This window comes from Procambarus clarkii, chromosome 7, assembly GCF_040958095.1.
Source record: "Procambarus clarkii isolate CNS0578487 chromosome 7, FALCON_Pclarkii_2.0, whole genome shotgun sequence".
NCBI classification, from domain to species: domain Eukaryota; kingdom Metazoa; phylum Arthropoda; class Malacostraca; order Decapoda; family Cambaridae; genus Procambarus; species Procambarus clarkii.
The window spans coordinates 5,583,591-5,611,090 of record NC_091156.1 but is presented as its reverse complement, the minus strand read 5'-3'; the positions used below and the strand labels follow the sequence as shown (position 1 = coordinate 5,611,090).

The window sequence follows — 27,500 nt, the reverse complement described above, 5'->3', positions numbered from 1 at the left end:
ATGATAATAATAACAACAACAACAACAACAATAATAGTAGGAATAATAATAATATAATAAATAAACAAATAATTAAAACACGTCTACTACCATATTACCTATTAACCCTCCCTCCTCCCCCCCCCCTCCCACTTGCCCTTTCATCTGAAATGGTCTCATTGTTCGCTAACTTTTTCTACCCGTTATTCTCGCTACTCTTACTATCACCTTTACTACTTACACTACTATCAACTGCTCCTACTTTTACTACTACAGCTACTACTGCTCATCGTATACTCATGTTATATCTGTATATAATACACCTCCGGCTCCCTCTCAAACAATGCCCATAATTCTTCGCTCTCGGTGCCATTCATCCTCACAACACATCTACTCCGGTTCCTAATTACTCATCTACGATTGCTAGTACTATTACTACGCCTCCTGCACCTCGTCTACCTCTCCTACGATCACTGCAACGTCAGAGAACCAGCCAAAGCAGTCTTCCTATCTAGGTCTCAAAGTCCCAGATTAGTCTACATTTAGCCTCTAAATAATTGTTTGTGTTAAATTCTGGATCTGCTGGCATTTTTTCCTAGCTCTTCATCGCTGCAAGTGACGCTCTGTGGCCGCTTTTCACCAAGGACCTCTAACCTTAAGACGTGTAATTATATCTTTATTAGCATACAGAGAAAAGAGCTAAGTAGTCCTAATTACTCTTAAACAGTAACTTCTGCGTCCCTGCCCAGGTCTGGGTGGATGGATGGGAGGTAAGGAAGATCCAAATTTGAAGGATTTTTTTTTTGGTTCATTATATTAATTTTTATGATTATTTTTATGGCTTTTTCATGAGTGGCTTTCATTCCGCCATTTTTGGTACATTTTAGACTCATTTTATCTGCTCATTCTTCTGCACTTCTCTACTATTATTAAATAATTGCATCCAATTGACGCTATTTCCTTATTTCTCCTCTACTAGTCCTTATTCTCTTCGAGTGTCTCACCCTTCTATTTGTCTTCCTCTTACTCCTTTTCGTCTTCTTCCTCCTACTCCTCCTCCCTTCTTCTCATGGTCTTCATGCTCCTCCTTCACATGGGCCTCCAACTAATCCTTGTCCATCTCCTCATCTTCAATCTTCTTCCTCCTTCTCCTCTCTCCCATGCATCTCTCCCATCTTCTTCACGCACACAGAAACGACACCAAGGAAAACAAGGTTAATATCATGACAGAAACGAAAGGCAGTAATATCTGCTCAATGTTAATATTACAATATTAACATACTCTGAGTTCCATGTTAATAACGTTAATTTTACAATATTAACATGCCTGGAGCTGAATATTACTTAAAATGATACATTTCTTAGTCTAAGTTCTTATTTTACTTTGTTTTACTTTGTTAATTTACTTTATATAGAAAGTTTCAAAGTGAACCATTAACGAAATTTGTATTTCTTAAAGAAATGATGGGGTATATATAAATATATATATATATATATATATATATATATATATATATAATATATATATATATATATATATATATATATATATATATATATATATATATATATATATATATATATATATATATATATATATATATATATATATATATAATATTAATAATAAAAGTCAAAATAAAGAACAAAATATTGATTTACTATATATATGAAAAAGATAAAAACAGCTATGAAGACAATATCAATAATGTAACTAATATTACCAATTGGAATGAAGGTCATAACGACAATAACAATATTAACAGCACAAACAACCACAATGACAATAAAATAATAATAAAATAAATAAAAACTAACCATAATTATATTCAATAATAAAAACTACAATGAATATTGATAATGAAAATATAATAATACAAATACAATAAATAATGTTAATAAAAAATAAAGGATAATAATAATAATAATAATAATGATAATAATAATAACAATAATAATAATAAATAAGAAATGATATTAAACTATAATACAAATGTTAACAATATTAATTAAAATAAAAAATCCCATCAATAGTAATTGGGTATAATAATAATAATTAATTAAATATTAAATATGTTTATAATAATAACTTAATGATATATACAAAAGTAATATTTATAATAATAATAATAATAATAATAATAATAATAATGATAATAATAATAATAATAATAATAATAATAATAATAATAATAATAATAATAATAATAATAATAATAATTTATTATATTGTGATCGTGGCTGAGTAAGTAGAAGTGGTCCCTATACACGATAGTGCAGTTGGTTTTGTTCTTGACTCACAATTAGGATTTCCGGGTTCGAATCCCGAACGGGACAATATTATTTGTTTCCCATCACCTAATACGCCTGTTCACCTAGCAGCAAATAGGTACCCAGACGTCAGTCAACTTTTTATGGGGGTTACCTACTGGGTGGGAGGGGTCAGTAATTCGACCTTGAGTGGGGGGACCTCGCTATAAGCCTAATACACTGGCTACCTGTTCCTCCTGACACGATGAATTATTATATTTCACATTACGAAAATATTATGTATTTTCTAAGCAATTAAAAATGTCCCCGACTTGAACTTAAATATGGACGTAGTTCAAAGGTGGTTATAGACTAGGTGGTTATAGATGTGGGTGGAATGGACAGGTGGGTGGGAACTGCAAGTGGAGGTGGATAGGGATTGCAGGAGGATGTGGGCGGGGATTGGATGTGGGTGGGGAATTGCAGGTGAATGGGAATGAGGTCGAGGTGGTTGCATATGCAGTGGTAGGTCACTGATATAACAGGTAATCTACTCAGGAAGTCTACAGGAAGGGAAGGGGGATTTTGATGGCAAGAGTGGGTTGGAGGTAAGGTATGAATGGGTAGGTTAGGGTGTTGAGTCGTGGGGATGAAAGTGAAGAGGGTGGTGGTAAGGGGCTTACCTATCAGTGGCTATAGGGGAGTGAGATCTAGCTCTTCATGCCCTGCCTCTCAGCCGTTTATATTGGGCATCCATATTGGTGGCAAAATACTCCCTATTCAAATCCTTACACTGACCTATTGGGAGGTGATCGCAGTTTTATCACACAAAAGTGTTATAGATTCTCACCAGTACAGTGGGATGCTCTACAGATATAGAAAAAAAAAAAGGTTGCGAGGGGCATACTGTGCTCGCCTCAGTATTCAGTAGAAGGCAGCTAAAAGCTAATATCTAATCTTAAGTATTTTTAGTTTAAATGAAATGATCGATTGCGCATAACTGAAGTAATGATTGGTAACCTATTGGATTTTTTTTGGGGGGGAGGGAAGTGGCAAGTCAGAAATAATAATAATAATAATAATAATAATATATTGTATATACAAACATATTATAGGAATATAAAAACTAATATTTTGTTTAAAAATAACAAATTTGGTATTTTGCTTATAATAAGAATATTTCAAATATAATAAGAAGTAATGCCATAATAATAATAATTAGTATTATTATAAAGCTGCCTTAATATGCATTAATATAAATAATAACTTGGAGAAAATACACAAAACCTTCCAGTAGACGAACTGCTAATGATCACTAAACTCCCCTCATATTTATCTTCCACTTTTCCTCTCTCCCCTGATGTTTTTACCTTCCCCTCTTCCTCTCCTCTACTACTCCCCCTCATCCTTGTTTTTTGAGTGTGTAAGGGGGGGGGGGGCTGGGGGTTCTAGAAAATGTATTTGACTCGTAAGAGCAACAGACAGGACAAGATGTATGAGCTGTTTTCTTAACGAAATGGAATTGTTGGATAGATCTTGTGAGACCTTCCACCTCCTTCTCTAAGGGCGCTGCCTCTATGTCTCTCTAAGCGTTTATGACGAAGAGAAATCTTGCTGACATTAAAGGTTCTTAGGATAAGGGGAAAGAGAGAGAGAGAGAGAGTGAGAGAGAGAGAGAGAGAGAGAGAGAGAGAGAGAGAGAGAGAGAGAGAGAGAGAGAGAGAGAGAGAGAGAGAGAGAGAGAGAGAGAGAGAGAGAGAGAGAGAGAGAGAGAGAGAGAGAGAGAGAGAGAGAGAGTGAGAGAGAAAGAGAGAATGAGAGAGAGGGAGAGAGAGTGAGAGAACAAAAAATAAGTCATATTAAACGAAATTTTACCATTTTTACCATACCTAGGCTATCAGCCGACTACTATTAGTAGTGACGCACCATATTATATATCATTAAAAAGATGATTACAGGTGATAATAATTTGAGTCACAGCATTTCGATATGCTACATTTCATTAATACACGACAAATAATACATTTTAGTAAATTACAATTGTATATAGTATTACCAATATTAAACACAGGTGTGACATTTGCTACTTGGCTTATGTGAAATATTACTTCCAGGGGGAATACTATTTAGTAAATAACCTAATCCACACATATATACAATGAAATATATGTGACATTCATTTCAGATGTGTGGGTTGGGCTACTTGTTTCATCCACGTTATTAATAACCTTTCGATAAAACCGAGGAGTAACGTCCCCCGCGGCCCGGTCTCTGACCAGGCCTTCATGTTACTTAGTGTTACACATACTCTGCAATATTATTTAATGTTTAAATTGTTTATTTGTCATGGAAATTTTGCTCATATTTAGATCTCTAAATAATTCCATATATCGTGTGTTTTTTAAGCCTTGGAGGAATTTTATGGTCTTGCCGTGTGTTTATTTTTAGTAATTATACAAAAAAAATTTGTCATATTAAGTAGGATAGTTACAGTTGTATTCGTGTGAATCATCCAACTGTCGCTCTCCAATACTAGTTAAAACATCCAACCGTCGTCCTCCATATAAGGGCAAATAGCATATTTTACTATTCCAGTTTCTTACGTATTAAACAACATGCTTTTGGCTTATTTGTATTTCATAAGCCATTTTCTCAGAGTGTTACCTCTATTACCTTTTACATTTCAATTAATTTCCATCAGAAGTCTTATCAATTAAATCGTCATTTTTTTCTAGTTCGCTCTGCTCTGAGCAGCTCTGACCATTGAGAGCAAACTGGCTTGCTTTTAGAGGCAAAGACACGTATCAACACGAACACACAAGCAACTCCATGGTTACCTAGGACCCAAAAAAAAAAGACTCCAAGGGAAACATAAAATGTTGAAAGGGAGGAGAGGAGGAGGGAGGTCGGTGACGCGGAGGGGGGGGGCTTAGGAATTGGAGGTTAAGGGAGGAACATTTGGGAGTGGGGAGAAGGGGGGGGGTGTTACCCACAAAAAATTATAGAACGCAAACAAGTGGCCAGACCTCAACGACTACCGTCTCCCAATAAGACACGTTCCGGAGTGATATATAGCAGAGCTTGTTTACCAGAAGTATATTCCTCCGATGCCCTAGACTCCCCTTCCCCCTCCCTCCCAATCCCCGCCAAACGGGAACGATATACACAGCCCAAATAAAAATATATGTATACCCGGGATGCTGGATGCTGGGTGGGCGTTCACGCTGATATATTTTCGGGGACGCGAGGAGGAGAAGAGAGAGATGGATGTCTAGGGGACCCAATATAAACACTTGAGGCTATTCCCCCCCCCCCCACCACTCCACTCACACTCCCTCTCCCTTCTCTTCTGTTCATTTTCTGTCAGCTTGTCCGAGTGCAAGTGGCATTTAAGAGAAAAGAATGTAGAACCAGTTCAATAACTATGACATTTAAAAACAATAAAGGTGACATTTAAAAAACAGTGACTATGACGTTTAACATAATGTAGAACGAGAACACTAAGATAACGATAAGGAAGAGAGGAAAAAAGACAAAGAAAGAACAGGTAGAGATTTGGAAGGCAGTGAGGAAGTGGCACAAAATAAATTTAAAATCAATAATATAAATAAGAAGACAACTTAATAACGATTAAGACGAAAAGACAACTAACTAAAAAGAATACTAACAACAATACTACTACTACTACTAATTTTAAAACTAATGTAAAAAATAATAACACAAAATCAAAATATTAATAATAATAAATAACCCAATCCCACATATATGAAATTTAAAACAAAGTGACTAACTTTCGGTCCCTTCTGGGCCTATATAATAATAATAATAATTAGGAATTTGTGTATTGTTTCCATGGGTTTTCCTAAAATTGTTAGACGCAAACGTGATCCCCAAACAAACGCCAAACCTAGAGCAACGTACACACTCGAGATGTGCCTTGTCTAAATGCCCAACAGAAACGACGTGGCTGTTATGTATGTACCACAGAACAGATATCTCTAGTTTATATACATCAGAAAGAAGTATGGCTGGTCTAACGGATAACAGAAGAAAAAATGTGGCTCGTCAATATGCACCACAGAAGAGATGTGGCTGGTGTAAATGCATAAGAATGTTGATGGTCTAAATTTATAACAGAAGTGGTACGGCTGGTCAACACGTGAACAGAAGATATGTGAAGGGTCTATATGCACCACAGAAAAGATGAGCCTGGTCTAAATGCACTCAGAATAGATGTGACTGGTCTAAATGTATCACAAACGAGATGTGCCTGATCTAAATGCTCTGAGAAACGATGTGGCCGGCATATCTGCACAACAGAAAAGATGTGACTAGCCTAAATGCACCACAGAAGAGATGTGACTAGCCTAAATGCACCACAGAAGAGAAGCGACTGGTCTATGTACACTATAGAAGAAATAGGACTGGTCTAAATACCTCTTTCAAAGTCCACAAAATGTACGCTCTCTGCACTAAACAATCCCTCAATAATGAATCACCAAAACATGAGATGACACATGCTTAGATTAGATGCTTCTTCCCTTTTGCATCAATACAGGAATGTCGACATTTGTCTCATCCCAAATAATGCACACATATGGAAGGTATTTTGGTATCAAGGTGCAATCCAAAGCATTTGTCACTTCAATTGAAACTTCTTGTAAATGTGTGATAACACTTGTAATATGTGTGATAATGCATGTAAATGTGTAATATCACTTGTAAATATATAATAATACTTGTAAATTTGTAATATCACTTGTAAATATATAATACCACTTGTAAATGTGTGATAGTACTTGTAAATGTGCGATCGTACATGTAAATGCATTAACACTTGTAAATGTCTGATAATACTTGTAAATGTATTAACACTTATAAATGTGTGATTATACCTATAAATGTATGATTATACTTATAAATATGTGATTAAACTTGTGAATGTGAGTAACACTGGAAAATGTATAATAACACTTGTAAATGTATAATAACTTCTGTAATTATGAAGTAATACTGTACTTATAAATGTGTAATAACGCATGTGTAATAACACTTTACTAGCGTTATGTAACAACGTTTATAAATGTGTAATGACACTTGTAAATGTGCAGTAATACTTGTAAATTGCATTGACACTTGCAAATGAGTAATAACATAAAGATATTCAATAAGTACCAAGTATACCCATCCGGCTTTAGAACAGAGTGACTGCAACTCTGCCTTGCAATAAGCACAGTGAGGGGAAACAAGGAAAGAACTTTGTTCAATATTCAAAAGGAAAATTTTAAATTAATAATTCAATTCAATGTGGGTTTAGTTTCAATGGCACTTTGAGTTGTTGATGGATTTAAGGCATATCATCCTCAATAGGGTCATTAAGACCACCATCAATTTGTGCTTACTGACCAAGTAGCAAGTTTACTATAATTCTGAGCTCAATATTAATGTAAAATCTCAGTGTATATACACCGAAAAGCAGGGTACACCTCTCGGTGTATCCCCGGCTCTGCGACACACAGGAGATGACTATACTGTCAAGTCTCCTTGAGGAAAATATTAATAATTAGTTAAATTTTCTCAGGAGATACGTATCCGTGGCATGCGTAACGATACGATAATAAAAAGGTAAACCTAAGCAACTACAGAAGAAATGGTGATTAAAATTGAAATAAGTATAATAAATAATACGAAAATAACGATACTAATAGTAATGAGTAAAAATGACGGTAACAGCCTCCTAGCATAAACACAATTAACAAAGTAATAATCATGCTAATAATTATATACACTGTATGAACTAGCATGATGAGATTAACGAAAGATGGGGCTAAAGCTCTTAAAACGAACATCATAAATAACTGAGAGCACAAAAGGAATTGTGATTCTTTAATATAACTTGTCAACTGTAAACAAGTAGAGCTGTCACCTCTGTAACGCGATCATTTTCATAGATTAAAATGAAAACCTTAAACCTGAATTAATTCTTGGCATAAAGCAGACACAAGGGTCACTGAGGAGAGTAAACTTCAATAAATTTATAAGTAAACATTGTTCCAAATGAGGCTAGTAAAAAAAAAAATTATTCACCACAAATATTTCATAATAATTACACGAAAATTAATAATAATAATAATAATAATAATAATAATAATAATAATAATAATAATAATAATAATAATAATAATGATAGTAATAATAATAATAATATTAATATTAATTTAATAATAATAATAATAATAATAATAATAATAATAATAATAATAATAATATTAATAATAATAATGCAGTATCTAACCTAAACTCAAGGAATTTACAAATATTAACAATGCATTGTATATTTTATTAATAAATTGTCCTTCAAAAATTAAAGTAACAATGCTGTGATGTGGGTACAAGTTAGGGTACACAGAGCGTTACGCAGATCGTTACAAGGTTGCGATCAAGAGTTACAAAAACATTTGGAAGATCTAAAATAAGAATGCTGGTGAAGAGCGTTAAGTATTGTTAGCGCGGTTTGGTTAAGTGTTAACAGCCTACCTTTCTTTAGAGGGGTTAAGGCTAACACAAGTGTTTACAGGTAACCACTTGTGGTAGCCTTAGAGACCAGAGCTAATGTAAACTTTCAAGTGTATATACACCGAGAAGCGAGGTACACATCACGATGAATATATTTTCGAACGTCAGGATGGATTTTTGTTACTTTTAGTATAAACGGGAGAATAATTAGACTGCGATATATATGACTATATATATATATATGTATATATATATATATATATATATATATATATATATATATATATATATATATATATATATATATATATATATATATATATATATATATATATATATATATGCGGAAAATCCACAGAGAAATATGAAATGAGGTGAACGTTTCGGCTTGTTAAAGCCTTTGTCAACACCAGACAAGCCGAAACGTTCACCTCATTTCATATTTCTCTGTGGATTTTCCGCATGTATATATATATATATATATATACATATATATATATATATATATATATATATATATATATATATATATATATATATATTTATATATATATATATAAACAAGAAAGGAATAGTATATGTAAATATTTGGTATATCTACTTTAATTAATCAAAATATGAAAAGCCCTCAAATTCGAAAAAAATATATATTTAAAACAAATCAGCAACACCAGAATAAACAAAATTGTTTATAAACGTTTTAAAGCAGCTGAATTAAATTACATGAAAGGTTACATAGTTTGTGTCAAGAACTAGCTATGAACGATTTTAATGTATATTATCACACCTAAGAACATTTGGATTCAAACAGCATCCCTAGCGATGAGGGGATTTGAAAGGATACATAGCTTGTAACAAGAGTCACCTATGTGTTACTAAAAGTCACATCTCACCCCAAGTGAATACAGGGAGTAATGTCTACGGACTAAGGAGGGACAACTTGGCAAACCAGTCACCAGCGAGTGTGTTTAAATAACTCTTGGGGACGTTCATGCCGCACTTTACATTGTTATACGCCGGAGAGCGCTGGGAAGGTGCGACGGTGTGCGTGTTGTAGCTCTCAACACCAAAATGATTTCAGAGACGTAAAAGACGGATTTGACTTAGCTTTGAGTTCATCGTTCCACGAGACTATACCAATAAACTTCCTCCGCACTCTTCTTGCAACTCGCCGAGCAAATAACAGCTGATAAAATATTGGGAAACACAAATCTATATAATCTACTTCAAACCCCGAGTATTTTCTTCAGCCGCTATCAGCTGCGACGCTGCAATCAATACAATGCTCCTACCAGAAGGCCGAATGTCATAGTTCAGAACCAAAATTGAATCGGGGATCTTCTGTGACACCTCTTTAAATACGAAATTTTGTATATTTTATTACCCAATTTTCCCTCTAATAAACATTTCGTGTGTTATTACTGCACATGAATACTATATTCAACGATCATAATTTTCAATACCGTATTCTTTCTGACGCATTTTCGTGTCTCTTCCTATCTCCTTGTTCCGTTATCCAGTTTATGTCTGTCTCTCCTACAGATGAAAAAAAACACTTATAATCTTTTTCGGTCCAAGTTTTCTTTCAATAGCCTTTGAGAAGACTGGCGGCCGACGGGGTGATACATCTCGCCCCAGCTGACGGCCCAAGAGTAAAAGGCGATATATCTACTATGGAATTAATCGCTCTGTCTAGCTCAACTCCTTCCAGGAAACTCCTAAATTCTACCACCACCTGTGTATGTAATTTAACACACACACACGCGCCCACACACACACACACACACACACAAACACACTCACACACACATTTGCAGCATAATATCTCTGTTAAATTTTGTGATAACACAAACACTCAAACTGGTATATAAACATTTTTAACGTCATAATGTTACTTTGAGTAACAAATTTTTACTTTGTTACAACCAAGTACAATCAATTACAACCAAATTGTACTTGGTTTTATATAAATATATTTATATACCGTCTATACCATATATACCGTATACCACCTCATATATATATATATATATATATATATATATATATATATATATATATATATATATATATATATATATATATATATATATATAAAGGGTTCACTATGTAAAATATAATGCATTCCTCAAAATAATACAGAAAAAGTTATGAAGATTATCATAATTAATATTTGCTGTATAACAGCAGTGTTATCAATTATAATGTTTCTTTTAATTCTTCTTGTATCCGCATGTCTTCTTGTATTTTGTAACCGCATTGTTCTTCTGTTATATCCAATCGTAATCAGGCAAAATACTTGCTGCTTAAAGGAATGATTTAGAATAAGGCTAGTTACACTTCGATGTAATATGAAATAATGTTAAGTTATTTTCTAATGTTATCTAAAAAGAATGGCAAGTGTATTAAGAAGTTATCTTGAACAATTCTAGCTGTACTCACATGTTATCTAGATGTACCTGCTGTATACTCTAACACTTGGCGCTACTTCGCCGTTTGTTATGGTTGTGTGTGTGAGGCTCATGATCTCATAGCCCGAGGTGACACGAGCAAGTGCTATGCCACCTACTTGACATAAGCAAGTGTTATACTACCTAGTTGACATCTGCAAACTATACCACCTAGTTGACATGAACATGTGTTATACCCCTAGTTGACATGAGTAAGTGCGATACTACCTAGTTGACATGAGCAAGGAGCTATAGTTGACAATTGCTAGTCCTATTCCACCTAGTTAACATCTTAGTGCTGTGCTACCTATGTGACAAGAAGTAGTCCTATGCTAGCAAGGTGACATGAGGTAGTTACTATACCACCTAGTGGACATGGGCAAGTGCTATATCACAGAGGTGACATTACCTATTTGCATGCCACCGAGGTGTAAAATTAGGACTAAAATCCCGTTATTCAGATTACCTGCACAATGGATCAGACAATGCATCAGAGGGCAGGTACCATTCATTGTGGTAAAAATGCTCGACTACGAAGGGATGACGTATTTTTTCGGTTCCATTATATCACCCTGACTCGCACATTTTACTGTCGCTCCATTGTCCGTTGTCAAAGGCAAGCTATGGAGCTTGCCCCCACCCCATTCCCCTCTGCTCGGGTAGTCGGGTCCATCGTTATAATCAACTGATATGCTTATGAACTTTCCATCTCTGTGGCGAAAGCACAGGATTTGGCGTCGATGACTCAATGCATTTGAGGTGCGGGTGACGAAGCTATTTACCAGAGTTTCTGGCGGGTGTGGTGGATTAAAGGGTGCGGTTTGGGTGCTATTACAGGAGTTTCTGGTGGGTTTAGGCTTAGGATCGGATCACACAGGTCGACAAACTGCGGAATTTGCGGTTTGGGAAACGGGCCCACTCACAGCAGGCTGGCGTGAGGCTAACGGCGGTGTGTTAGGGCAGAGGCGGCGCCACTGGCGGCGGCGGCGACGGCAGGAACTTCCTCACAGCCCCGACTTGGCGGCATTCTCCCCGCCAAATCTTGGCTCCACAACTACAAACATACCTGATGCTCGTACGCTACAACTATCATCATCGGAGATATGAAATTAAAGCATTTGAAACCTTGCTTCGCCTCATAGGTGTGGCTAATTTTGACGCAAGCAAAGTGATTTGCCCCAAAACTAAGGCTAAACCTTGACATACACACTGCCGAAACGGCGTGAAATTTACCCGATGAAGAAATTTAAAAATAAAAAATATTTTCCAGTAATTTCCTTTAAGCATATTGATTTCTAGCTTTAGACTGAACATCATTTTCCCCCATGGGAGCATAAATATAATTATTTACCAAAACCGATCTAGGTTAATATCAGTTTCCTTTGCTTGAAATCCCTATGAAGGCTGAAAACCTTCACGGTATCTTTGTTATTAGCAATTATCGCAGCTCTTATTCACAATAAAATATCAACGATGATAATAATAATAATAATAATAATAATAATAATAATAATAATAATAATAATTAAAATAATAATAAAAGTGGACAAAAAGACGCAGTAGGTAGCCATAATCAGCTTAGGAGTAAGCTTACAATATAAGCCTCACAGCGTCTATATTTTTTCCCTCTTCCGCTGTTATCACCCACAAGAAAGTCTTATGGTCTATTATGCTAGGTACCAGGCATAATAGACCATAAGTCCTTCATTGTCCAAGAAGCAGACTTCCTCAACACTTCATTACGCCACGAAGGGACTGACCCCAACAATTGCCCCGTAGTGATGAGATCTTAACCAGCAAGCTAAAAATAAAACAAAATAAAAAAAAAGGTCCCTTCCCCCTTGGTCTATAAAACCTGTGTGAAGAGTGTGCGAATCTCGGCTAACGTGTGTGTTTAAGAGTAACTTAACAAGCAATAAAGATAGTAATCAGCCAATTTGCAGTGGCTGCTGAGCGTCGTATCTAGCGCTAAAACACTCGCGCTCATCACCATTACCGGCCATAAAACTCAAATTGTCCCGAGCTCGTGGATGACATTGACCTTAAAGAGAGAGAATGAAGGGAGAACCCCTGATATTCCTTTGGAGCACATGGTAGAGAGCGTGGATTTTACTACATCGTGCCATCAAAACAAACCATAAAGTGAAGTTATGGCGGCCATGTTCCCGACCATTAACTGCGCATGCGTGACCACGCCCCCTGTGTATTCCTCCGCCGCGCGCCGCTCATGTTAGAAATTTCATTATGTTTCGTACAACTCGGTACTGAATTGTGTTTTGCTAATATAAAATTACTAAATTACCCAATTAAAACGTTTTTTCTTTTAATTTTTTTTTACAGTTTTATACAATGATATATATTCTTTCATCCCGTGAGAAAAAGATTTTTCTGAATTTTTGTTACAATGAGTTACAAATATGCAATTTATAGGACTGAACGAATTTCATCTTTTCAACTTGAACGTTTGAGCTTGGGAGGTGTGAGTAGGTGGGAGGGTAAGGAGTGGGAGGTGGGGGGGATAAGGGAAGACATCAAGAGAACGTGAGTGAACAGTCAGTTCTTGTGGCGGACGGCCTGCTAGCGGGGACATCACTGACGGTGACTCTCGGCATGATATATGACTGGGCACGACAAATTAAGCATAACCTATTGGATACATTGTAATTTTTTGCAATGATTTAGAAGTTATTGTTAATTGATGATATGAAAAATTAATTAAATCACACTTGCATTCCGAGGTATTATTGATGTTTCCACGCCTTACAGCGAGTACCGCTTCGAAATATGCACTTCTCCCTATACTACCGTTCCAACAAGGCTGTTTTTCTAGTTGAGTACCCAAGCTTCTCGGCGTTTATATACACTGCGAGAGTACTTTAGTCCTGGACAATTTTCATGACAAAACTATACTAGCCTTAATATGCCTCCAGAGACAGATAGTCCTCATATATATATATATATATATATATATATATATATATATATATATATATATATATATATATATATATATATATATATATATATATATATATATGTATATTATATATATATATATATATATATATATATATATATATATATAATATATATATATATATATATATATATATATATATATATATATATATATATATATATATATATATATATATATATATATATATATATATATATATATATATATATATATGAACGAAGCGAAAGAAAACAGCTCAGCAAAATTTTGGATTATCCCGATTTAGAAAGCAATAAATAAACAGCTAAGACATTTGCAAATCCCACGTCACGATAACTATCAGCTGTATGTAGCCACATGAAAACATGAAACCCAGGCAGGTCTCCAGGCAGCTCTTAAACTATATATTGCATTCAATGTGACAAAAATTCTACAAAATGGCACACCATGACTAGCTTGGAGCGCTACCCTGCGCAGAGCAAAGTTAGACAGTTAAATGCTGTGCCGTCTGACCTGCGTTTCTATATCAGTCTTGAATCTTCAATTACTATCCACCTGGCGATGCTCTCAAGCTGGCACTTACAGGCAGCATTTTTTAAATGATCATAATCATTAAACAAATAAATCAAGTTGTAAAGATAGCATACACGAATAAACTAAAGTTAATTCTTACTGACATTTGCAGGCAGTAATGTTCAGTTGATCATAATCATTAAACAAATCAAAATATATTCAGCAAATTTAAAAACAAAAAAACATCCACGAATAAACTTAATTCGTACCCACGTTAGTTGTTTTGTTACCTGAGAAACAGATGGAAACTCATCAATCGTAAGAGTAAACAAATTTACAAGAAGAAAACGACAATCCTTAAAACGAGTATATCTGATCCTGGCTCACAGTAGCGGCGCTTGTTGTACACACCAGTGACATGTGTTCGTATATACCTCCATGAATTAAACAGAGACAAATTACCCCCCAGCGCGTCTATATACATAATACTACTGGTGGTGATTCTTTCTTGTACAGAGTTAAGTCAAATATCTAGCTCGTGGAATTAATATAAACTTCTGTTACAACGATGGGATGAATATGACGATCGTATCAAATGAATATGATGATCGAATAAAATGAATATGATGATCGTATCAAAATGATAAAGGTATCAATATGAGGATGCAAAACTATGTCGATACAGTAATATTATGATATTATAATACCACTGTATCAATATGTTAATATCAATATACGATGTTAGTGTCAATTTATATTGGTATCAATATGCTATAAGTATGAATAATACGCTGTAGATATGGACAATATGACTCGGGTATGAATTCATGCAGATTCATAAAACAAATGCAAAGATTGAGAAAATATTAGCATGACTTAAGCGAGGAGACATGAGATTAATGGAAATATTGACGTTAGGGAACCATGAATGAAAACTAACAGGTCAAACAGACTGTCATAGTACAAGATGGAGGGAGAAAGGAATTTTTATAATGAAGTTCATATAGATGTAGAGCGCGAAAGGAGGGGAAGGGATGGGATGGGGAGCGCACACAGAGTGGGGGAGCTTAGTTTAATGTTAGGAAGGAAGGTTGGGGAGAGGAGGGAAGACGTTGGGGTAAAATTGGGGAAGGAAGGGGTGAGGGGTTGATCTGACCACACACTAGAAGGTGAAGGGACGACGACGTTTCGGTCCGTCCTGGACCATTCTCAATAGACTTGAGAATGCTCCAGGACGGATCGAAACGTCGTCGTCCCTTCACCTTCTAGTGTGTGGTCTGGTCAACTTACTTTAGCCACGTTATTTTGACTTTTCGCCTGCAAGGGGTGAGGGGAATACGCGGTTGCGGAAAGATAGTGAACCAGAGGTAGTAGGGTGATAGAGGTAATTAACAAGAGGTAACGTAGGAAATGAATAATTGGGGGAGGGAGAGGTGATGAAATAGAACGTAAATGGTCTCTCGTCAGGGGATACATAGTGGTAAAAATAGCAAGAGAGATACAGGCTCATCAGATGCGTCATGGGTACGTCTTCGCTTGGAGGACCAGAGGACCAGCAAGTGGCGATCACGCATTAGCCTAATCGCCGTAGTAACGGTTTGTGTGTGTGTGTGTGTGTGTGTGTGTGTGTGTGTGTGTGTGTGTGTGTGTGTGTGTGTGTGTGTGTGTGTGTGTGTGTGTGTGTGTGTGTGTGTGTGTTTGTGTGTGTGTGTGTGTGTGTGTGTGTGTTTGTGTGTGTGTGTACTCACCGTCTCTCAACCGTCAATCAACTGGTGTACAGATTCCTGAGCCTACTGGGTTCAATCATATCTACATTTGAAACTATGTATGGAGTGAGCCTCCACCACATCACTGCCTAATGCATTCCATTCGTTATCTACTCTGACACTGAAAAAGTTATTTCTAAAGTCCCTGTGGCTCATGTGTGTGTGTGTGTGTGTGTGTGTGTGTGTGTGTGTGTGTGTGTGTGTGTGTGTGTGTGTGTGTGTGTGTGTGTGTGTGTGTGTTTGTGTGTGTGTGTGTGTGTGTGTGTGTGTGTGTGTGTGTGTGTGTGTGTGTGTGTGTGTGTGTGTGTGTGTGTGTGTGTGTGTGTGTGTGTGTGTGTGTGTGTGTGTGTGTGAGTGCGCGTGCATGCGAGCGTGTATGTGTGTTTGAAATCTCAAATTCTTATGATATACAAAACAAAGGTATTTAAGTGCAGAATCGCTTACGTAACGAAATGGCCAGAGGGATGTCCTCTCTACCTGTGCTGCAACCCTAAATTTCCCGATTCACCGCAAGCCACAAACGTCCACGCCACATCTACAACATCCACAACAACAAGCTAACAATTGTATTACCCAGTATATCAACAACAAAAAGATGCTGCCATACTTATCACTACTACAACAACATCCTCTTTCCACCAAAAGCACGACAACAGCAACCTTACTCCATGTAGTCTATAAGGCAGCATTTACGTCTCCCCCATCACAAACACTAACACCACAACAACCACCTCAAGCCTCCTTTAAGAATAGCATACAACCTCTAAATGCCAACAATATTTTCAACACCACAACAACAACAACAATCTTAAGAGTCACAACTCTCACCCACCACAACAACACATGCAGCCTCCACTCTTTCCATATCAGCTACAGTCTCAAACCATCAGCCGAGTGGACAGCGCTTCGGATTCGTAGTCCTGAGATTCCGGGTTTGATCCCCGGTGGAGGCGGAGACAAATGGGCAAAATGTTTCTTTCAGTCTCGTAGCCTGGTGGATAGCGTGCAGGACTCGTAATTCTGTGGCGCGGGTTCGATTCCCGCACGAGGCAGAAACAAATGGGCAAAGTTTCTTTCACCCTAAATGCCCCTGTTACCTAGCAGTAAATAGGTACCTGGGAGTTAGTCAGCTGTCACGGGCTGCTTCCTGGGGGTGAAGGCCTGGTCGAGGACCGGGCCGCGGGGACACTAAAGCCCCGAAATCATCTCAAGATAACCTCAAGAAGATAACCCTGGTGCCCCTGTTACCTAGCACTAAATAGGTACCTGGGAGTTAGACAGTTGTTTCGGGCTGCTTCCTGGGGTGAGTGTAAGATAAAGGAGGCCTTGTCGAGGACCGGGCTGATGGGACGCTAAGCCCAGAAACCATCTCAAGATAACCTCAAGAAAAATCACTATCTCTCCACTTCCATAACAACGCTAAAGTAAAAGCCTCTAGCCACCTCCAACTAAACAACAACAACTTAGTGCAACGTCTACCATAGCCACCAAAAACACAGTAGCTACTACACTAAACCACTAACCAATCTATCACAACAAGAGTCTAAAGCTACCAATATTTTCAACACCTACACAATACTCTCAAGTCACCACCATTACACCCCCATAGGCTACACTGAAACTACCAATCAGAATCCACACAACCATCACAACAATAGCTACTATCATTTCCATAAGTATGCTTCCAGCAACAACAAGCCCCGACCATACACACCATCACAGTATCAACTACAAGCTACTAACCACAATCCCCAAATACCAGCAATTAAAACTACCACCACCAACCACAACATTCATCTCGCCCCACCACACCGCCCCTCCCCATATATAACAACCACACCACCCTAATTCCTCATCGTCCCAAAGATTCACTAAGTTATAATTATCCGCCAATATACTTTTATTAGGAGATGCGATTAAGAGCGACTTCGTGGCACACCCAAGTGAGAAGAGAAATAGTTTTAATGCTTGTAATTGACTTAATTATTGCAGCGAACGTGTAGCACACATTTGGCCGATGCCATCAAACGATGCGTCCATATTCAAGCTGTGGACTAACACCTGAGCCCGCAGATGTGCGAATAATTTGAGGCGAAATAATAATAAATTAGATTAAATGGAATGCGTTGGGCATAGGTGCATGTCTCTGTGCGTCACCGGCGACTATAAATGTAGTCAGTGTGTGGATGTATTTGTATCTGTGTATGTGTGTGTATTTACCTAGGTATTTCTGCGGAAGCATAGCTTCGATTCTTGAGTCTCGTTTATCAAGCCTTTACTCATTTGGCGTACAGATTCAAGGATCTTTTGAGCTCCTGTCACATCTTACATTTTAAGTTGTGTATAGTGCTGGCTTTCATTGTTTTATTTCATAGTTCATTATATATATATATTTTTGACACTAAAATTAATGTATTCATTTTTTGTGATAATGTCTCATTTGTCATTTTTCTCTTCAGTGACATATTGCTTAGTTTCTTTAATCCACTCTTTAGATAATTTGTGAAGTGAAAGAGAGTATGTGTGTGTGTGTGTTTGTGTGTGTGTTTGTGTGTGTGTGTGTATGAGTGTGTGTGTGTGTGTGTGTGTGAGAGAGAGAGAGAGTCTCAAGGAGCAGGCTTCAGATGAGCAGAGGTAGTATAACAGCTCCTGCTTGCAGTTTTACTATGTAATTTAATTGACAGCCCTAATGAAGCCTAGTCTAAGTTAAAACAAAAAATAATGGAGGTTGAGGGAAGGGTGTAGGGATGTAGAGAAAAAGTGTGGAGAGACATAAATATGGGGAAACAGCAAGGATGGAGAGAGGTAAGAAGGTGTGGAGGGCGAAAGAGATAGTATATGGAAGGGAATGTTAAACAAAATCAAATAAGTAATACAGAGAGAGAGACCAGGAGATGAAGAGAGGGATGGAGAGGGTGGTGGTATTGTGACATCAGCTGTCTGAAGCTTCCCCAGGGCTATCAGATGCCATGCTCGTCCATCTGCATGACAGACCTCCCTCTGCCTCCCTTTCTCATCTTCCTCCCTTCATACCTCCCCTTTCCCCAGCGCCGTGTTGCTTTTTCTCTGAATTATGCTCTATTCTTTCTTCTACCCGTGTTTTTAATTTTCAATATGCCTCTTCTTCTAACCTATTAGCTTTTTTTTGGAGGGGGAAGATATTTTTGAGGTTATTCTAATTATGTCTCTAGCCACAGTCCTTCCTTCTTTTCACAATCTCTCTTTATCTCATCATGCTTTATTATTCACCCTACATATATTGTCCCACTTATGAGGTCTTCCACAAGCGTAGAAAACCATATATATCGATCAATGTACCTACACAATGATATAAAGACATACATAGGTCAATCTACCTCGACACTCCTCTTTATAGCATATAAATTACCCTTACCACATCTCTTTATTTCTATCCCTCAGGCCACAGCACGAGGCGATCCCTCGCCATATAAGCATAAGTAACCTTTATCACCTCCATGCACGCACGTGGACACAGTAAAATGAGGTCCTCCTTAACTAGCATCCACAGGCGCCATATACTGATCACTATTCAATATTCCTTCCGGTGTAATTAGATATGATGACTTAGCCCCCACCAGTTCTTCAGCCAACCTCCTTCTATCCTATTGCTTTCAATTAAACTGTCGTCATGGTGAGGGAGCTGAGCAAACTAACTCTTATGAATGCTTCCCCCACTCTCTCTCTCTCTCTCTCTCTCTCTCTCTCTCTCTCTCTCTCTCTCTCTCTCTCTCTCTCTCTCTCTCTCTCTCTCTCTCTCTCTCTCTCTCTCTCTCTCTCTCTCTCTCTTTCTCTCTCTCTCTCTCTCTCTCTCTCTCTCTCTCTCTCTCTCTCTCTCTCTCTCTCTCTCTCTCTCTCTCTCTCTCTCTCTCTCTCTCTCTCTCTCTCTCTCTCTCTCTCTCTCTCTCGTCAGTCGACATGAGAGGAAGGGAATAACTAGCTTCAGATGAGGAATGATGGTGGGAAAGGTAAGGTAGAGATGTGGGAGGTGTAAGAAATGCGAATACAGTGGTGAAATTAAATGGAAAGGGAGAGAGAGAGGAATAGAATGAGAATGAGGAGATAAAGAAGGCAAAAGGAAATAAATGCTGAAAATAGGAGGGACTGCAGGAGAAGAAAAATGAAGACTAGGGGGGAAAAAAAAAAGTAGACTAGTCTCGTGAATACCAAACATAACGACTTAAGACGCACAGCTTAGTTTTAATTCCACGCTTCCATTAAAATATTACACAAAAAGCACTGACACAAAAGAGATAAAACAAAAAAGCCTGCAGCAGGACACCCCCCACACAGGCAGGTTCCAACAACCTTCCACGCGAACAGAAAATAGTGTGTATTGGCAATCATAAATCACATATCGATAGGTATAAATTATGTACAGGCTAAAGTAAGCGGCGCATCGAGTACACCATTGCACTGTTCACTCCAATTCGACTGAATAGGGTTGTATGATTTCAGTCTAAACCGATAAATACATTTAAAGACACAAAACAAGCCGCGAGACAATTTTTTATTTTAATAACATTCTCACGATTATCTGGAATAAACGCGGGTACCTTAGACGATATGAAGGGTTATATAGTTTGTGTCAGGAGCTAGCTATGTGATACTAAGATCAATATCTCACAGAGGCAGAATGTGCAGTATGACAACCCTTTCTTGTTTACAGAATTGAGGGATTGGGTGATATTTTGTATCATATTTTCGCACATTTGCATTTGTGCAGCTGCCCTAGACTGCATGAAGGGGTATTCAGTGTGTGTCAAGAACTAGCTAAGTGATGCTAAAAATCATCACTCAGGATAGTTAGCCATACATAGGCATGTGATTAGAAGCCTGCACTGGCAAACATTGAATGCATTAAAAGGATGTTACAAACAACATGAGAGTTAATAGTTATTGAAAGGCTCCAGGTATCTCATACCGGCAAGTCTGAAGGATCTAATGACTGGACATTCGATTATGTAATGTGTGAGGTCGTGACTCAGCTCCATCTCAGAGTTTGCACCTGGAGTGCTCAGGATTGGAAGATCCGTCACTCTGTAGCTACTTGTCACAGGTAACGGTAACCCAACTTGATCCTGACCACCACTGTGTCGCACAGTTTGGTGGACGTCTTGTTCTGTGAGCAGCAACTGGGTCATGATCTCACGTACTCCACTATTAAATGCCCAGTCATTAGACCCTTCAGATTTGCCGGCAGGAGGTACCTGGAGCTTTGCAATCACGCTACTAATTCTCGTGTTCTTGAGGATATCCTCATAATGACCCGAAATTTACCAGTGCTGGCTACAGATCACATGGCCGTGTATGACTTACCATCCTTCGAGATGTGGACTTCTTAGTATCATTACTACTTCATTCTCCTCTTTGATTCTTAACATATTTAGATACATCCGAATTTTGCAGCTACGCTTGACTATATGAAGGGGATTAGAGAGTGTGTTAAAAAACTAGCTAAATGATGCTAAAAATCCCCATCACATACGATAGCTAGTCATATATATATATATATATATATATATATATATATATATATATATATATATATATATATATATATATATATATATATATATATATATATATATATGTCGTACCTAGTAGCCAGAACTCACTTCTCAGCCTACTATTCAAGGCCCGATTTGCCTAATAAGCCAAGTTTTCCTGAATTAATATATTTACTATAATTTTTTTCTAATGAAATGATAAAGCAACCCTTTTCTCTATGTATGAGGTCAATTTTTTTTTATTGGAGTTAAAATTAACGTAGATATATGACCGAACCTAACCAACCCTACCTAACCTAACCTAACCTATATTTATAGGTAAGGTTAGGTTAGGTAGCCAAAAAAAGCTAGGTTAGGTTAGGTTAGGTAGGTTAGGTAGACGAAAAAACATTAATTCATGAAAACTTGGCTTATTAGGCAAATCGGGCCTTGAATAGTAGGCTGAGAAGTGCGTTCTGGCTATTAGGTACGACATATATATATATATATATATATATATATATATATATATATATGTCGTACCTAGTAGCCAGAACGCACTTCTCAGCCTACTATACAAGGCCCGATTTGCCTAATAAGCCAAGTTTTCATGAATTAATGTTTTTTCGACTACCTAACCTACCTAACCTAACCTAACCTAACATTTTCGGCTACCTAACCTAACCTAACCTATAAAGATAGGTTAGGTTAGGTTAGGTAGGTTTGGTTAGGTTTGGTCATATGTCTACGTTAATTTTAACTACAATAAAAAAAAATTGACCTCATACATAATGAAATGAGTAGCTTTATCATTTCATAAGAAATAAAATAGAGAAAATATATTAATTCATGAAAACTTGGCTTATTAGGCAAATCGGGCCTTGCATAGTAGGCTGAGAAGTGCGTTCTGGCTACTAGGTACGACATATATATATATATATATATATATATATATATATATATATATATATATATGTCGTACCTAGTAGCCAGAACGCACTTCTCAGCCTACTATTAAAGGCCCGATTTGCCTAATAAGCCAAGTTTTCGTGAATTATTTATTTTTCGACTACCTAACCTACCTAACCTAACCTAACCTAACGTTTTCGGCTACCTAACCTAACCTAACCGATAAAGATAGGTTAGGTTAGGTTAGGTAGGGTTGGTTAGGTTCGGTCATATATCTAAATTAATATTAACTCCAATAAAAAAAAATTTACCTCATACGTAATGAAATGGTTAGCTTTATAATTTCATAAGAAAAAAATTAGAGAAAATATACTAATTTATGAAAACTTGGCTTATTAGGCAAATCGGGCCTTGAGTAGTAGGCATAGAAGTGCGTTCTGGCTACTAGGTACGACATATATATATATATATGTCGTACCTAGTAGCCAGAACTCACTTCTCAGCCTACTATTCAAGGCCCGATTTGCCTAATAAGCCAAGTTTTCCTGAATTAATATATTTACTATAATTTTTTTCTTATGAAATGATAAAGCAACCCTTTTCTCTATGTATGAGGTCAATTTTTTTTTATTGGAGTTAAAATTAACGTAGATATATGACTGAACCTAACCAACCCTACCTAACCTAACCTAACCTATATTTATAGGTAAGGTTAGGTTAGGTAGCCAAAAAAAGCTAGGTTAGGTTAGGTTAGGTAGGTTAGGTAGACGAAAAAACATTAATTCATGAAAACTTGGCTTATTAGGCAAACCGGGCATTGAATAGTAGGCTGAGAAGTGCGTTCTGGCTATTAGGTACGACATATATATATATATATATATATATATATATATATATATATATATATATATATAAATAAATATATATATATAAATAAATAAATATATATATATATATATATATATATATATAAAATAAATATATATAAATATATATATAATGTGTCGTACCTAGTAGCCAGAACGCACATCTCAGCCTACTATGCAAGGCCCAATTTGCCTAATAAGCCAAGTTTTCATGAATTAATGTTTTTTCGACTACCTAACGTAACATTTTCAGCTACCTAACCTAACCTATAAAGATAGGTTAGGTAGGGTTGGTTAGGTTCGGTCATATATCTATATTAATTTTAACTCCAATAAAAAAAGAATTGACCTCCTATATAATGAAATGGATAGCTTTATCATTTCATAAGAAAAAAAATAGAGAAAATATATTAATTCATGAAAACTTGGCTTATTAGGCAAATCAAATCAGGCCTTGCATAGTAGGCTGAAAAGTGCGTTCTGGCTACTAGGTACGACATATATATATATATATATATATATATATATATATATATGTCGTACCTAGTAGCCAGAACTCACTTCTCAGCCTACTATTCAAGGCCCGATTTGCCTAATAAGCCAAGTTTTCCTGAATTAATATATTTACTATAATTTTTTTCTTATGAAATGATAAAGCAACCCTTTTCTCTATGTATGAAGTCAATTTTTTTTTATTGGAGTTAAAATTAACGTAGATATATGACCGAACCTAACCAACCCTACCTAACCTAACCTAACCTATATTTATAGGTAAGGTTAGGTTAGGTAGCCAAAAAAAGCTAGGTTAGGTTAGGTTAGGTAGGTTAGGTAGACGAAAAAACATTAATTCATGAAAACTTGGCTTATTAGGCAAATCGGGCCTTGAATAGTAGGCTGAGAAGTGCGTTCTGGCTATTAGGTACGACATATATATATATATATATATATATATATATATATTATATATATATATATATATATATATATATATATATTATATATATATATATATATATTGTGTGTGTGTAATTACCTAAGTGTAGTTACAGGATGAGACAGTCTTCCCAGCACTCTTTGTCATATAACGCTTTGAAACTACTGACAGTCTTGGCCTCCACCACCTTCTCACCTAACTTGTTCCAACCGTCTACCACTCTATTTGCGAAAGTGAATTTTCTTATATTTCTTTAGCATCTGTGTTAAGCTAGTTTCAATCTATGACCTCCTGTTCTTGAAGTTCCAGGTCTCAGGAAATCTTCCCTGTCGATTTTATCAATTCCTGTTACTATTTTGTATGTAGTGATCATATCACCTCTTTCTTCTGTCTTTTAGTTTTGGCATATTTAATGCCTCTAACCTCTCCTCGTAGCTCTTGCCCTTCGGTTCTGGGAGCCACTTAGTAGCATGTCTTTGCACCTTTTCCAGTTTGTTGATGTGCTTCTTAAGATATGGGCCAACTTCTGTTGTTGGGCACCACACAACAGCTGCATATTCTAGCTTTGGCGTAACAAAAGTCATGAACAATTTCTTTAGTATATCACCATCCATGTATTTAAACGCAATTCTAAAGTTAGAAAGCGTAGCATAGGCTCCTTGCACAATATTCTTTATGTGGTCCTCAGGTGATAGTTTTCTATCTAGAACCACCCCTAGATCTCTTTCTTTATCAGAATTCTTTAAAGATTTCTCACATAATGTATAAGTTGTGTGGGGTCTATGTTCTCCTGTTCCACATTCCATAACATGGCATTTATTAACATTAAATTCCATTTGCCAAGTGGTGCTCCATATACTTATTTTATCCAGGTTTTCTTGAAGGGCATGACAATCATCTAAATTTCTTATCCTTCCTATTATCTTAGCATCATCAGCAAACATGTTCATGTAATTCTGTATACCAACTGATAGATCATTTATGTAGACAATAAACATCACTGGTGCAAGAACTGAACCCTGTGGTACTCCACTTGTGACATTTCTCCAGTCCGATACATTGCCTCTGATTACTGCCCTCATTTTTCTATCAGTCAGAAAATTTTGCATCCATGTTAGAAGCTTACCTGTCACCCCTCCAATATTTTCCAGTTTCCAGAACAACCTCTCTATGTGGAACTCTGTCGAATGCCTTTTTTAGGTCCAGATAGATGCAGTCAACCCAACCATCTCTTTCCTGTAATATATCTGTTGCTCGATCATAGAAACTGAGTAAATTCGATACACAGGATCTTCCAAATCGAAAACCATACTGTCTGTCTGAAATTATATCATTTCTCTCCAGGTGTTCTACCCATTTAGTTTTAATTATTTTTTCCAATATTCCAATTCCAATTTTTTCCAATAATGTGTGTGTGTGTATAATATTTGTGTTGTTGAATATGACCGAAAGTCATAGTCTTTCTGCCCCTCTCCTTACTGCTATTGTTGTTTCTCGCATCTTTGTATTGCTTGTATGTTTGGGCAATTTTTCCCTTTTTCCTAGTTCTGCATCTCTGCTTTAGTATAAATTTTGTTGTGCCATTATCATATATTTCACAAAACTTGACATACATCTCATTTACTTCATGTCCTAACAGCAAGTGTTTGTCAAATTCCTTAAGGAAATATCTGAGTTCCCCATAATGACCTCTCCACAAGTCAGGTTTTTCAACTGCTTCAAGCTCATTTTCTTCCAGATTATAATGCATTGCATACTTTATTCCCAAAAAGACATGGTCACTTTTACCCAAGTGACCATGTCACTTGGGTAAAAGGAGGGAGGTACTGAAAGGAGGAAAAGGGAGGTACCAAAGGAGGGAGGTACCGAATGATAAATATATCTTTCTCTTTCCTGGTAAATATAATATCCAGCATGGAGGGAACATCCCCTTCCCTCATCCTCGTAGCTTGTTTAACATGTAGAAACATGAATGTTTACAGGGTGAGGTTTACGAAATTATATAATATATATATATATATATATATATATATATATATATATATATATATATATATATATATATATATATATATATATATATATATATATATATATATATATATATATATATATATATATATATATATATATATATATATATATATATAAAGTTTGTGTGTGTAATTTATATAAATAAATAATTAATATTAATTTTGTTAATATCTTTTCAGGGAAAACTTGCAAGTACAATTCGTATACAAGAGGGGCAACAAGAGCCAGAGGATGTCTACTAAGAAAATATATAAGTCTTTATCCTCACACTCTTGATATATGGTCTTCTCTGGTCTCTTTATTTTCTCTCCTCACAAATGTCCCTTTTTTTTTTATTTCTTTTACGTTTCTCTCCTGTTTTTCTTGTCTTTTAATCTCTCCTTTCCTCCTCTCTTCCTTTACTTTTTATATTTGTGGTATTCATTTATGTCATTTTTATCTTGTATATTTTTCTTGTATCTTTTTCTTATCTTGTGTTTCTCTTCCCCTTCTCTTCAATGATTTCTCATTTCTCTCCTCTCTCTGTTGTTTCTGTTCTGTCTTCTCTCTCCTTGCCTTAATTTTGTTCTGTCTCCTCTTTTGTTGTGTGTGTGTCTTTCTGTCTCTGTCTGTCTGTCTCTCTTTCTCTCGCTCTCTCTCTGGCTCTCTTGCTCTCTCTCTCTCTCTCTCTCTCGCTCTCTCTCTCTGGCTCTCTTGCTCTCTCTCTCTCTTGCTCTCTCTCTCTCACTCTCTCTCTCTGGCTCTCTTGCTCTCTCTCTCTCTGGCTCTCTCTCTCTCTCTGGCTCTGGCTCTCTCTCTCTCTCTGGCTCTGGCTCTC

At 36.5% G+C, this 27,500-nt stretch overlaps 1 protein-coding gene across 1 annotated transcript in view; it reads right to left on the bottom strand.

Annotated features, from left to right (window-relative positions):
* LOC123753217 (homeotic protein ultrabithorax) overlaps positions 1–27,500 on the bottom strand; it is a 320,469-nt gene that overhangs the window by 4,235 nt on the left and 288,734 nt on the right. The window contains 1 exon segment of the mRNA XM_069312265.1: positions 1–1,154. This exon segment is cut by the window's left edge and continues 4,235 nt beyond it. The gene's annotated coding sequence lies outside the window, so the exon portion shown is untranslated.